This window comes from Chaetura pelagica, unplaced genomic scaffold, assembly GCF_000747805.2.
Source record: "Chaetura pelagica isolate M959 unplaced genomic scaffold, ChaPel_1.0 scaffold383, whole genome shotgun sequence".
Classification (NCBI taxonomy): Eukaryota; Metazoa; Chordata; class Aves; order Apodiformes; family Apodidae; genus Chaetura; species Chaetura pelagica.
Genome location: NW_009952804.1, coordinates 809,790 through 820,323, shown reverse-complemented (window position 1 = coordinate 820,323; position 10,534 = coordinate 809,790).

Genomic DNA, 10,534 nt, shown 5'->3' with positions numbered 1-10,534 from the left:
CTTGAGAACAGCTTAGTATAAGCAGCATGATACAGCAATGGGATTTCTATTCTCTTTGAGGTTACTAATATCTACTTGAAGAAACTGAGACTATTTATGTCATTTTGTTTCATTTTAAAATGTTGGTGTCTGGAAGAAAAATTAGAAATCGGGTGCATTTATTGTATTGGTGAGAGCAAAACACTATCGAGACAGACTACCAAGGAACAGGAAAAATTCTCCATCTCTAAAAGACTTAATAAGACTAAATGGGTGTCTAAAGAATGTGATAGTTCAGCCTCAAATTCTTGGGCCTGATCATGGAGCAAATCAGGGAATTAACCAAAGAATCATAGTTTTAAAAAAGAAAGACTTAATATTTAGGAATCTAAGTGTCTTTGACAGCTACAAAACTACAAATGCTTGTTTTCTTTCTAAGTGCACAAAGGCACAAATCATTTTCCTGGCAGATATTTCATCGTTTCAGACTTCTTCTTCTAATGAGAAGAAGCATTTTATTTTTCTCTTTATTCTTAAACTACAGATTGTTCCAGAGAGAACTGCAGGAACCAGAAATAGGACTGGATGTAGCCTGACAACTCATTACTTGTACCTAATGAATTAAATCTCTTTGGAAAAAGCAGGCAGCACAAGAAGGGTACTTTCCTAGTAGGATCTCCTTAGGCTTTCGGACCAATGCTTCTGTCCTTGTTGTCTCTATTGAAGGTTCTCCAATGAAATGTCCTTAATCTGTATCATGTTTGTTCATCAACTCTCATATCCAAGCCAGAAAGGAAGCACTTGCCTTCCTCCCTCAGGGCTTTAGATTATTTTCTCTTTCCTTCGGATGTCAGGCTGAAGTCGTTCTTGCATCTTTCCGTCATGAGTGCTTGTCACTGGAAATACTTTCATGTAACACAAAGCCAGTGGGTGAATGATTTCTGGCCTAGAGCAAACACAGATCTATGACTATGGCATGTGCAGTTTGCCTTATTTCTAAATTGATCTCATAAGGCAGGCCTGATGCCAAGAGGTTTTTCTCAAAATAGGAGTTTCCACTCTCCCCTGATAGGGGGTAGCAAAATGCACTTCCAAACTGGGAGACGTGCTAATATAATCTCTTCAGATGTTCCTGAGCTTCCTTCTAAGCTCTTTTGGTGTTCGCATGAAGTGCTTGTCTTAAGTTTTGGCAGCCCTGAAGACTGAAATAATCTCAACACAAAACAGAGGGTGGCCAGGGTAACCAGCATATTTCCAGCCCTGTCCCTTTGGTGACCACCACACATATGTTGGCCAGGGAGATCAAGCAGTGGGAGGACAGCTGGGCTCACAGGAGAACCTTGAGAACCTTGCTGGTGCGATGGCTTCAACACCAATCATTGTGTTAGAGTTTAGGCCCATTCCTCATTTCTGCTTTCTTGATAAACTGGCCTCCTCCACCTTCAGACTCCTTTTCTAAGCCTTCTCCTCACCTCTAAGCCACCAGCTTGGCGATGATGGCTTTCCCTGTGAAATAAGGTCTTGGTGGTCCCCAGGGATTTTTTGAACTGTTTTTACACCATGCTGTAGCATCCTCAAGAACCAGGGTATGAGGAAAGATGGTTTAAAGTCAGTCTAATTTTATCACATACACTTCAGGTGCAATTTTTCTGTGAGTAGTAATGCTGAAGGAGGCAGATTGTCTTTTCAGCACAGCCACGCTATGGGAAGGGATAATTACATGAGTTTATCTTTTCACTCCAAACCGTATTATTCAAAAGGGCAAGATATTCACCTAGAAACAGTGCAGTGGGTGGGAGGGAAAACTACCAGCAAATACTGTGCACTTCAACAGCATCTTTCATTAGAAAATGTGGAAGAGCTTTATAAATATTATTTGGAGGATTTTTATCTAAGTATTTTGCATTGGGAAAAGCTCTTCTCCCTCTGAAGGAAGTATACAACTCTTGCTGTCCTTCCCTTGGGCAGCCCAAAAAAAAGCTAGGTAGCTTTTGAGACACTGTTTAAGGCCTATTAAAGGTGTTTAATGTGCATTTTTTCAGCTGTATAATTAGAAAACGTAGTTTTGCCCTGAATCATGCAATAGGTCATCGAGGGATTTATTGTCTTGAACCCAGGAGCCCTTTCTATTTATATTTCTGGAAATTATAAGTTCACATGTAGTCAGATAGAAAAGGCAAATTTTACTCCAGTTCTCCTCATTCTTTTCCCCAGCTGTGAACTGTGTGCCTGAGGTTATGTCCATTGTTGCCTCAGGCTTCATCAGTTCCCATCATGGCCAGTGAGCTGGTGCTATGCTTATATCCAAGCACATGCCAACATACTATGCTAAACTGTGGCTTAAAACTGTCCTATAGACACTTGCCTTTGAATATCAACATTAATGAGCATTGCTAACTCCATTACAGCACCAGGCAGACACAGTTTTTTCAGAGATGTACAACAAAAGTTGCGGGGGTTTGGATTACATCCTTTCTGTTGCTGTGGCTTGTTCATAACATGAGTATTTAAAAAATAACTTGTTATAAATAAAAAGGACTATTTAACATCCAAGTGACAAGCTACAGCAAAAACCAAAGCATATAAATGCCAGGGGCTTTTTTAAGTTTATAAAAGCTTGTTTCTAAGTTTATATAAAACATCTTGCTGGTTCTGTTGGGGTTTTTTTTAATACTAAAAGAACTCTAGGACCCAATCCAAAGACCACTGGAGTGGATGGAAGTACTCTCATTGATTTAAGTGAGTTTGGATCAGCCTTTGTTTAATACAGGATGCAGGGCAGAGCTGTCTCCAGCCCAAGCTGGGGGAGTCTTGCCCTCTGGTGGCTGCTGCTCTAGAAATAAGCTACGAGGAAAAACGGCTCTGGAGCTGGTTTACAAAAAAAACCCAGTAGCCAGCCTCACTGCGCTGTGAAGGGTAGAGTTTGCAGAAACAGAGAATGAATGTCTGTTAACACCAGAGTAGCCCCACAAGAGCAAAAAGGGCAAAAACTATTTCTGTTTTCCCCACCTCCAGATTTTGATCTGTTCAGCTGTACAAGAGGGACTGGAGGAGGATTTTTCAGAGCTGTGCTAATGAGTTCTCCGTTGTTCATCAGATCAGAAGATGCTGCCCAGTAAAACTCAGCACTATCCATAAGCACTTGTCTAACAAAGGCTGCTTGCCAGAAAACCACAACGATGGTTGCCCAGAAGACCATAGGGCCCCTGTTGCAGCTGGGTTTGAGATGCTCTGTGCCTTTGCTAGAACTTGTCAGCGTTAAGGGAACTGCTCTACTCTGTAATGTTGGTGAAAAGCAGGTTAGTTTGGTCATGAAGTACACAGTTTTTGTTGTTGAAATCAACACTGGACTGTCAGAAGAGAAAGGAAAATGGATCTGAGCTGAAAAATGTTGAGCCCAAGGGTTGCTATGGTTGTATTTTCTTGGTTCTGAGAATCTGATTTATTGCTCTGACATAAGAACAAACCTAAGCATATTTAGTTTAGTAATATAGTTTCTGTTTAATGTTTCCACTGGGCGAATTCCAAGCTGCTTACAAAGGTGGTCAAAATTGTATTTCTGTTTTACAGAAGGTAAAGTGAAGCATGAAGCCAGGCCCAAAACCAGAAGCAGACATGAGCACAGCACCAATTTCAAGCAACTTCAGCGCAGACATCTCCAAAAGAGTTAGAAGAGTAGAGACTTTTCCTACTCAGTACATGGAAAGAAGCACTCTAAGGTTCGTTGCAGCTTGTTCTAGGAGCGAAGCCTTTCCCCCTTGCCTGGTCTCTGCAGGAAAAGGCTGTAAATGATGATTGAACATGAAGAATCAAAAAACAGCACTAGCAAGTTTGTTTGTACAGTGACATAAATACCAAAAGATATTCTTTCCAGTCCTACAAATGAAACCTGAAGTGGTCCTACGGGCACTTTAAAATCAGTCTACATGAAGCACTGCACAATGAAGGAGTGGTCCAAAGCCAGATATATGGCTGCAGTGTGGGATGAACTGAAAAGCATCTCCTGCAAGAGCTACCAGAGGCCCCTGTGCCACGGTATGTTTCCTCTCTTCATTTTACTGCTGCAGACTGGCATGTTTCTAAAAGCACCTATGCTAATGCTAATAATAGCTCACCTCCCATTTGGATCCAGTCCTCAGGAAGGCACAATATTTCCTCTGTACCAACCACTGCCTTGTCTTCTGACCCACGGGGCTGCCAGGCTGTGTGGAACACGTACTCCCTTGCCTGGGTGAGTCATTGCTGTCCACTAAAGCAGGTGATGTTCTGGGCACTAATGTGGAGATGAGTGAAATCTGCATGATGGGAAGTGATGATTTTAGCAGGGAAAAGATCCATAATTATTCATAGGGATGTCTCTCTCTCTGTCTGCACTGTCTAACTGAAAAAAACAAACTGTTCAGAATTATTTTGAGCTGATTTGTTCTAGCTGAAGTTCCCAGCACAATTATTTAGCCAGAGCTGGATGGAGGGAGGGAGGAAATGCTATAAGGCAGAATCTGATCTCAATTACTAGCCTACGAAGCTCATTCTCACTCTTTCGATGCCAAGGTTGATTTGTATGTGCTAATCTATGATCCAAACACAGCATGGATATGCAGGAACTTTGTGAAAACAGGAAGAGTCAAAACAGTAACACTGGGATCAGAATCAGAGTCCAAAGTAGCTCTGCTAAAATAAAATAGACAGATTTAGATAGATTCAATAGATCTGAAGATAAGCCTTTTGGGCCAAGGCTTGTTACAATACAAAACCTTTCACAGCTAAGCAGCTTGTCAAATGCATAGATCACACAGTCTATATAGGTGCAATCTAGTCTTGGTAAGCAGATGCCTTAATGACATCCCAAGGACTCAAGAATCTGACACCAGTAACTGTTAGCAATACTGTGTTCACACTGAAAAAAGGGGAAATAAGCCTGATTTGGGTTTTCCAGCAAGGGTGCTTCTTGAAATATTGATTCTAGCATTCAGTATTTCTGCAGTATCATTTATACTAACCTGAATTAGCACAGTGGGAGTCATGTTTGCCCTGTAGTGGCCAGGGCATGGCATATCCCATTATTTGCAAATTACAAGGGTTGGACCTCTAATTTGTGTGTTGATCTAGGTGTCTCTGAGCTCAAACCCTGCTCTAGACCTATGTCTGAACAAGATAACAAGGAAGCTAGCAAGGCACTCCTCCAGGGACAGCACCCCTGACCCCAGAAGGCTGTGGACTGCTAGAGTATGGTAATGACAGCACAATGCTGACAGCATATGCTGCTTTCGAACACAAGGAATCAACTTGTACTGAGACCAGGCAGATGATTCAATATTTACACAGGATTTCAACAGTAAAAGAATGTTGTTATGCCTTAAAAGCTTTTGGAGGATGAGATCCAAGATGGCACAGCAGGGCCTTGGAACAGCTCCAAATTCTACTTTGTTATGGCAAATTTGTCAAAATGAGGTGTTGATTCTGTAAATCGCTCAGCAAGCAGATGTTGCCCCATTCACAATGCCAAAACTCCCAGTAGCCCTCCAGTCTTGGGCTGCCAAGTGTGCCTTTGACCTTGACCTTGTGGTTCAGTGAGGCTCTAGGAGGTGAGGCAAAGGAGCCAGAGTTAGACTGAGGACTTGACCTTAAACACTGTAGCAGCCACTTGTCCTGTGTTCTGCAACCCAGTGCTGGGCTGGGGTCAGCAGATTGATTTATCTGGTTCTGTCACAGTATTCCTACCTGGGATATAACCTGGGATGATGCTTTTCATCTCTCCAGGCATCTGTTCTCCAGCTTTAAAATGGAGTGTCATAGCCAATAACTCACCTGTTTTCTCTTTCTTTCATATTAATGCTCTACATGGTTGTGTTTGCCTCAGACAAAGCAGAACCCAAATTTTGGCTGGATTCTCCCATGCTACCAATGTATCATAATCATAATAGCATGAATTTACAATAACCAAGTTGTGGTTCTTTCCCTTACACATGCTGCAGGAGTCCCTTCTTTGTACCAGTTTTTGAAGCCAGAGGCAGCTACACAAAATCTGCACTTACACAATCTGAAGATAGTGTATGACATTTGAAATCTGCCATAAAACTGCTGTTGTTCTTGCAAATGTGTTTAAAGGACCTAAAGAGACAAAAACTACTGAAGGTTTTTAATCAGCAGGCAAAACCAAGGGATGCAATGCAGCAACCAGGAAACCCCTCTCTTTACCTGGCTTTGCAAGGGAGAGGGCTGGTGGTGCCTGGGGAAAGGCACACTGCCTTTGTATTTGCCTTTCCTATGGCTTCTCCAAGTGAAAGTTCTTCACGGCAGAGATTCTTTCTTAACCTAGACTTTATGCTGGCCAAATGGGACAGTGACTGTCATCCTAAACTGCTGCTGAGTAACTAAGCCCAGCACCCTTTCTCTGAGAAGCCAAACAGGTACCTTGCAGCCTCTGTATTCTCCATGCTGCTTGGCTCATCAGCTGTGCTTGTCCTCTGGCTTTTCTTTCTCCATCACTCTCCACTTGAATTTTAATCAGAAGCAGCAGCAGAACAGGAGGTGCCATTTCCATAGCTACGGAATAGGCATCAGCACTGAGAAGTGATGGAAAGGCTTTTACCCAGATGCAGTCATCATTAACATTCACCATAATAACCTAGCCTCCAATCACAGCCCTACTATGGCAATAAGACACTTTGGGCTTTAAATCCTTGGCCAGGCTCATCTTTCATCACAGAGAACAATACCTTTTGGGGTCACATTTCTAATCTGCCAATTAATCATTTTTGTATGTGGCAACGTTTACATGTATTCAGAGTCCACTTTAAACCACGTATACCTACTCCAGTGGTTACCTTGGATTAGGCACATGGATGATAATTGCCTTTTCTGAGGTATTATGCACAGACACATGCACACAGACATACACAGCACCTACCATCTGTGTCTTGCTCCTCCCATTGGACTGGTTTATGCCTCTTGAAAAAACACTATTTAACAAGGACAGAATCTATATTTCTGGCTGTCCCACTGAGCTGTTTTGGGGTGCTGGGTAAGACCTTTCCACTCCATTGTCATTGTTTAGCTTGTGTTTTGCATGTCTTACATCTCCTGTCTGTCTTCCTCAAAAGCCTAAACCAGAAATATTCTCCCTCTCCAGGATCTTCACAAAACCAGTACATTGTTCAGGGAGAAAAAAACATTGTCATACCATGGGTTTTCTCCTTGGACTGTGACTCAGGCCTATTATAGTTTGTATTTCATTTTGGGTACAAAACCTGGTCAGTGGGGGACCTAACAGGGTGTGTGGCATCTTTGGGGGACATACCGTAAGGGGACTGGCTCTGACATTATGTTCGGAGCCTCTCTGCAGCAATGATTTGTGCCTGTTACAGTGGAAATCTTTTCTGCAGAGCTTCAGACTTGTTCATTTAGAGATTTCTACCCAAACTTCCCACATGGCAGAACAGGGTGAGAAACCGGGTGAATAAAATTGAATTTGAACATGAAGGAGGGAATATGGGTGGGAAAAAATAACCCTTTGAGTAATTTATGAGGCATGTTTATAGCTCTTATTTATAGATCTCTATGGGGGATTCACATTGTTCTCTACCATCTGACATTATTTGGCAGTTTAGTGGTGCCTGCAAGGAAAAAAAAACCAACAAAACGCAAAACCCAGAAAAACCCATCCTCCAATACCACATTTTTGATTAATAATCTTGAAAGCTCAGGGTGTCAGCAAGTCCTCAGAAAGACTGTCCCTGCTCTCCTCTAATAACTTATGGCTTAAAGGTACAAGGGCTTGATTAAAACTCATCATAGTAAATCAATGGTAGCTCAGGGAAAAGAGTTCCTTTCCCTCCCCCTTTTCAGCTAAAATTTACTCTCTTGTGCTTTTCTGGCATTTGTTTTTGCATGCATGCAAAAATACTAAATCGATGCCATCAGTAAAGCACTCACTGGGGGTGCTTAGTTCTGTCCATGGCAAGTGGAAAGCATGTTTTTTTGTGCATGTGCCTTCATCATTATTTTTTGAGAGATTAATGAATTCAGGTGCAGTAAAAATAGTCTACTGCAAACAAACAAATTCCTCTTTAGCATACTGGAAGGATAAAGAATGCCATCTGCATGAACAGAACCTCAGTGATACCCCTGAGCTAGGCGAAGCAGTTGTACCATCTCTGTGGTTGTTTGGGGCAGTGGATATCTTGAGTGACCTTGTCTGTTAGGAGCTGTTAATCCTAGTGTTTGCCTCAGCTGAGGCAGGAGATACATCTGGAGATGAGGAGAAGAAACCTTCCAGCCCCAGTTATGTCTCTATGTAGGCACAATATGTGGATCTATTTATAGGAGTGAGGTTTGCAGGAGGCTGGAAAATTAATGCTGATTCCCCCAAGCCTCCATGGTAGCAAAGTCAGGATGGGCTCATTTCCATGCCTACCCTGATATCCTATAAGAGGGAGAGTTTTTTCACTGTGTTTCTTAAAATAGAATATCTCAGGGGACTTCAAACTGACTGCTACATCCTGGTCACAGTGGAGCACAGCCTGTGTTGGGTCCTTCCTGTATCCAGCGGAGTAGCTGCTGCCAGTTTATTAGAGGAAAGGACAAAATACAACTGGCTTAAAGCAAAAAATGTGGGATGGTGGTTCATTATGGAATTGGCCTAGAGCCTGGGAAAGCTTGGTGCTGTCACCAGACAAGGGTTAAAAGGGTAAGAGCGCAAAGAAGGGCAAACCACAAGGTTGTCTGTAGAGCTTTGGTCAATCTACAGATAATTTGGGTTTCAAACTTGAAATGTCCACTTGGCTGAGTTGTCTTATTTCTCTCTGACCAAGAAGTAATATGAAATGGCCCAAAAAGGAGAGCCATATTAAATGTCTTGATGTGCCTACTCTTTAAAGTATCGTACAAACCAAGACATTCCTGGGAATCATCTACCATTTGGAGCCAAAAGCCCGAGCATAGCTGATGAGGTGAGACATTTGAATGTCACCTGGTCCAAGTCCAGCTCCCAGTCGCTGTTTGACTTGGCAACAGACTTCCCCTCCCTGTCCCAGAAAAGCAACACTCCACCAAGGTGACATCTACTTCTAAACCTCTCTACCTCTCCCATGCTACATTTGTCATTGTCCTATAAGAGGAAAGAACTACAGAGATGCATAAATAAAACAGGATATTTTCCTGCTCAGTTGATGTCATTAAGGGACAGAAATGCAGCAGTTTTCATCATACTTTGACTGTCTTCTAACAAAAATCCTGAAATAATCTGTTTAAAAAGCCTATGGGGTGACTCTGACCAGGTTCTCAGGCAAATGTTAGTAAAGCTATAGCTTTTCTGCAGAATTTTCTGTAGGAATTTAAAAAACAAACAAAGAAACAGACAAAAAAAACCCAACACAAACCCACAATGAAATAGACGATTTCCTATCACACAGCCAATTTTGATTTAGGAACAGCAACAACAACAAAAGATATTTCAGTTACGTATGAACCAGCTTCTATTTAGTCTAGGACAAACTAAAATATGGCAGGCTATGGTGTTGGGATTATACAAATGCCTGTATACTTTGTATTTGAACAGGTCCATGTCCGTTGCGAGGGAAGCAATTCAATTAGGAAGGAGAAAGCCTCGTGAAAGCGAGAGAAATGCAGCTTAAACATGTGTATCTGGTGCCCTCCTGTGGAAATGAGCAGAAAAGTCTCTGAGGTAGGAATTTTCTTTTTGAACTTCGAATATGAGCTTAAGTAAAGTTACTGAATATTTGTCCCTGAATGAAACAAAGCAGAAAAAAGGGTAGTAACTATCATGTTTCAGAACTGAAATTCAGATAGTAGAAACAGCTGTCATCTGACAAGGCTGTTTAGGTAACACTGATCTATCATCTGCTTTGTTTATTCTTGTATTCAAAATACTTTATATCTTAGGAATGTTTTGTATGACAGATATTAAATATAAATGCCCTCAGTTGCCATAAGGGGTCTGGCTTGCCCACCGAAGCATGAATTTCTCATCACCCTCTATTTTCCAATCCTAACAATTTATCACTGTTGATTAAATGTGATCACTCTTATACTCACAATTTACATGGGAAAAATTAGTAATTTAAAACTTTTTTTTACCAATAAGCATTCCTACTCTTCAAACTGCACTTAGGGGGATCAAATATTTCCCTTATTTGCAACTTTAAAAAAAAAAGGACTGCTGCAGAAAGAGGCCCTGCAGTTTCTAAATGCACTTACATACATCAGCAACAGGAAATCACATCCATAGCCAAAAATCTGAAAGATGCAGGCTCCACGGAGCAGATCTTTCCACAGGTTTAAATGGTGTTCTGAGTCCTCTGTGGTAACACAGTCTGTCATCAGCTGGGGTGAGCTGGGCTGTAACTCAGATGAATAGCAAAGGGTCAGCAAGGGGAAGGCACTTCATCAGCACAGAGTAGCTGCCTAAGCTTATAAATATTCGGTGTGATGTTGCTCTCATCAATCCATAGGACATCTCTGCAGGATGTGGGGTGGAAGATGGCCAGAGCCATGCATTCAGCTCAGCAGCTCAGCCACCTGGATTCAAATAGGG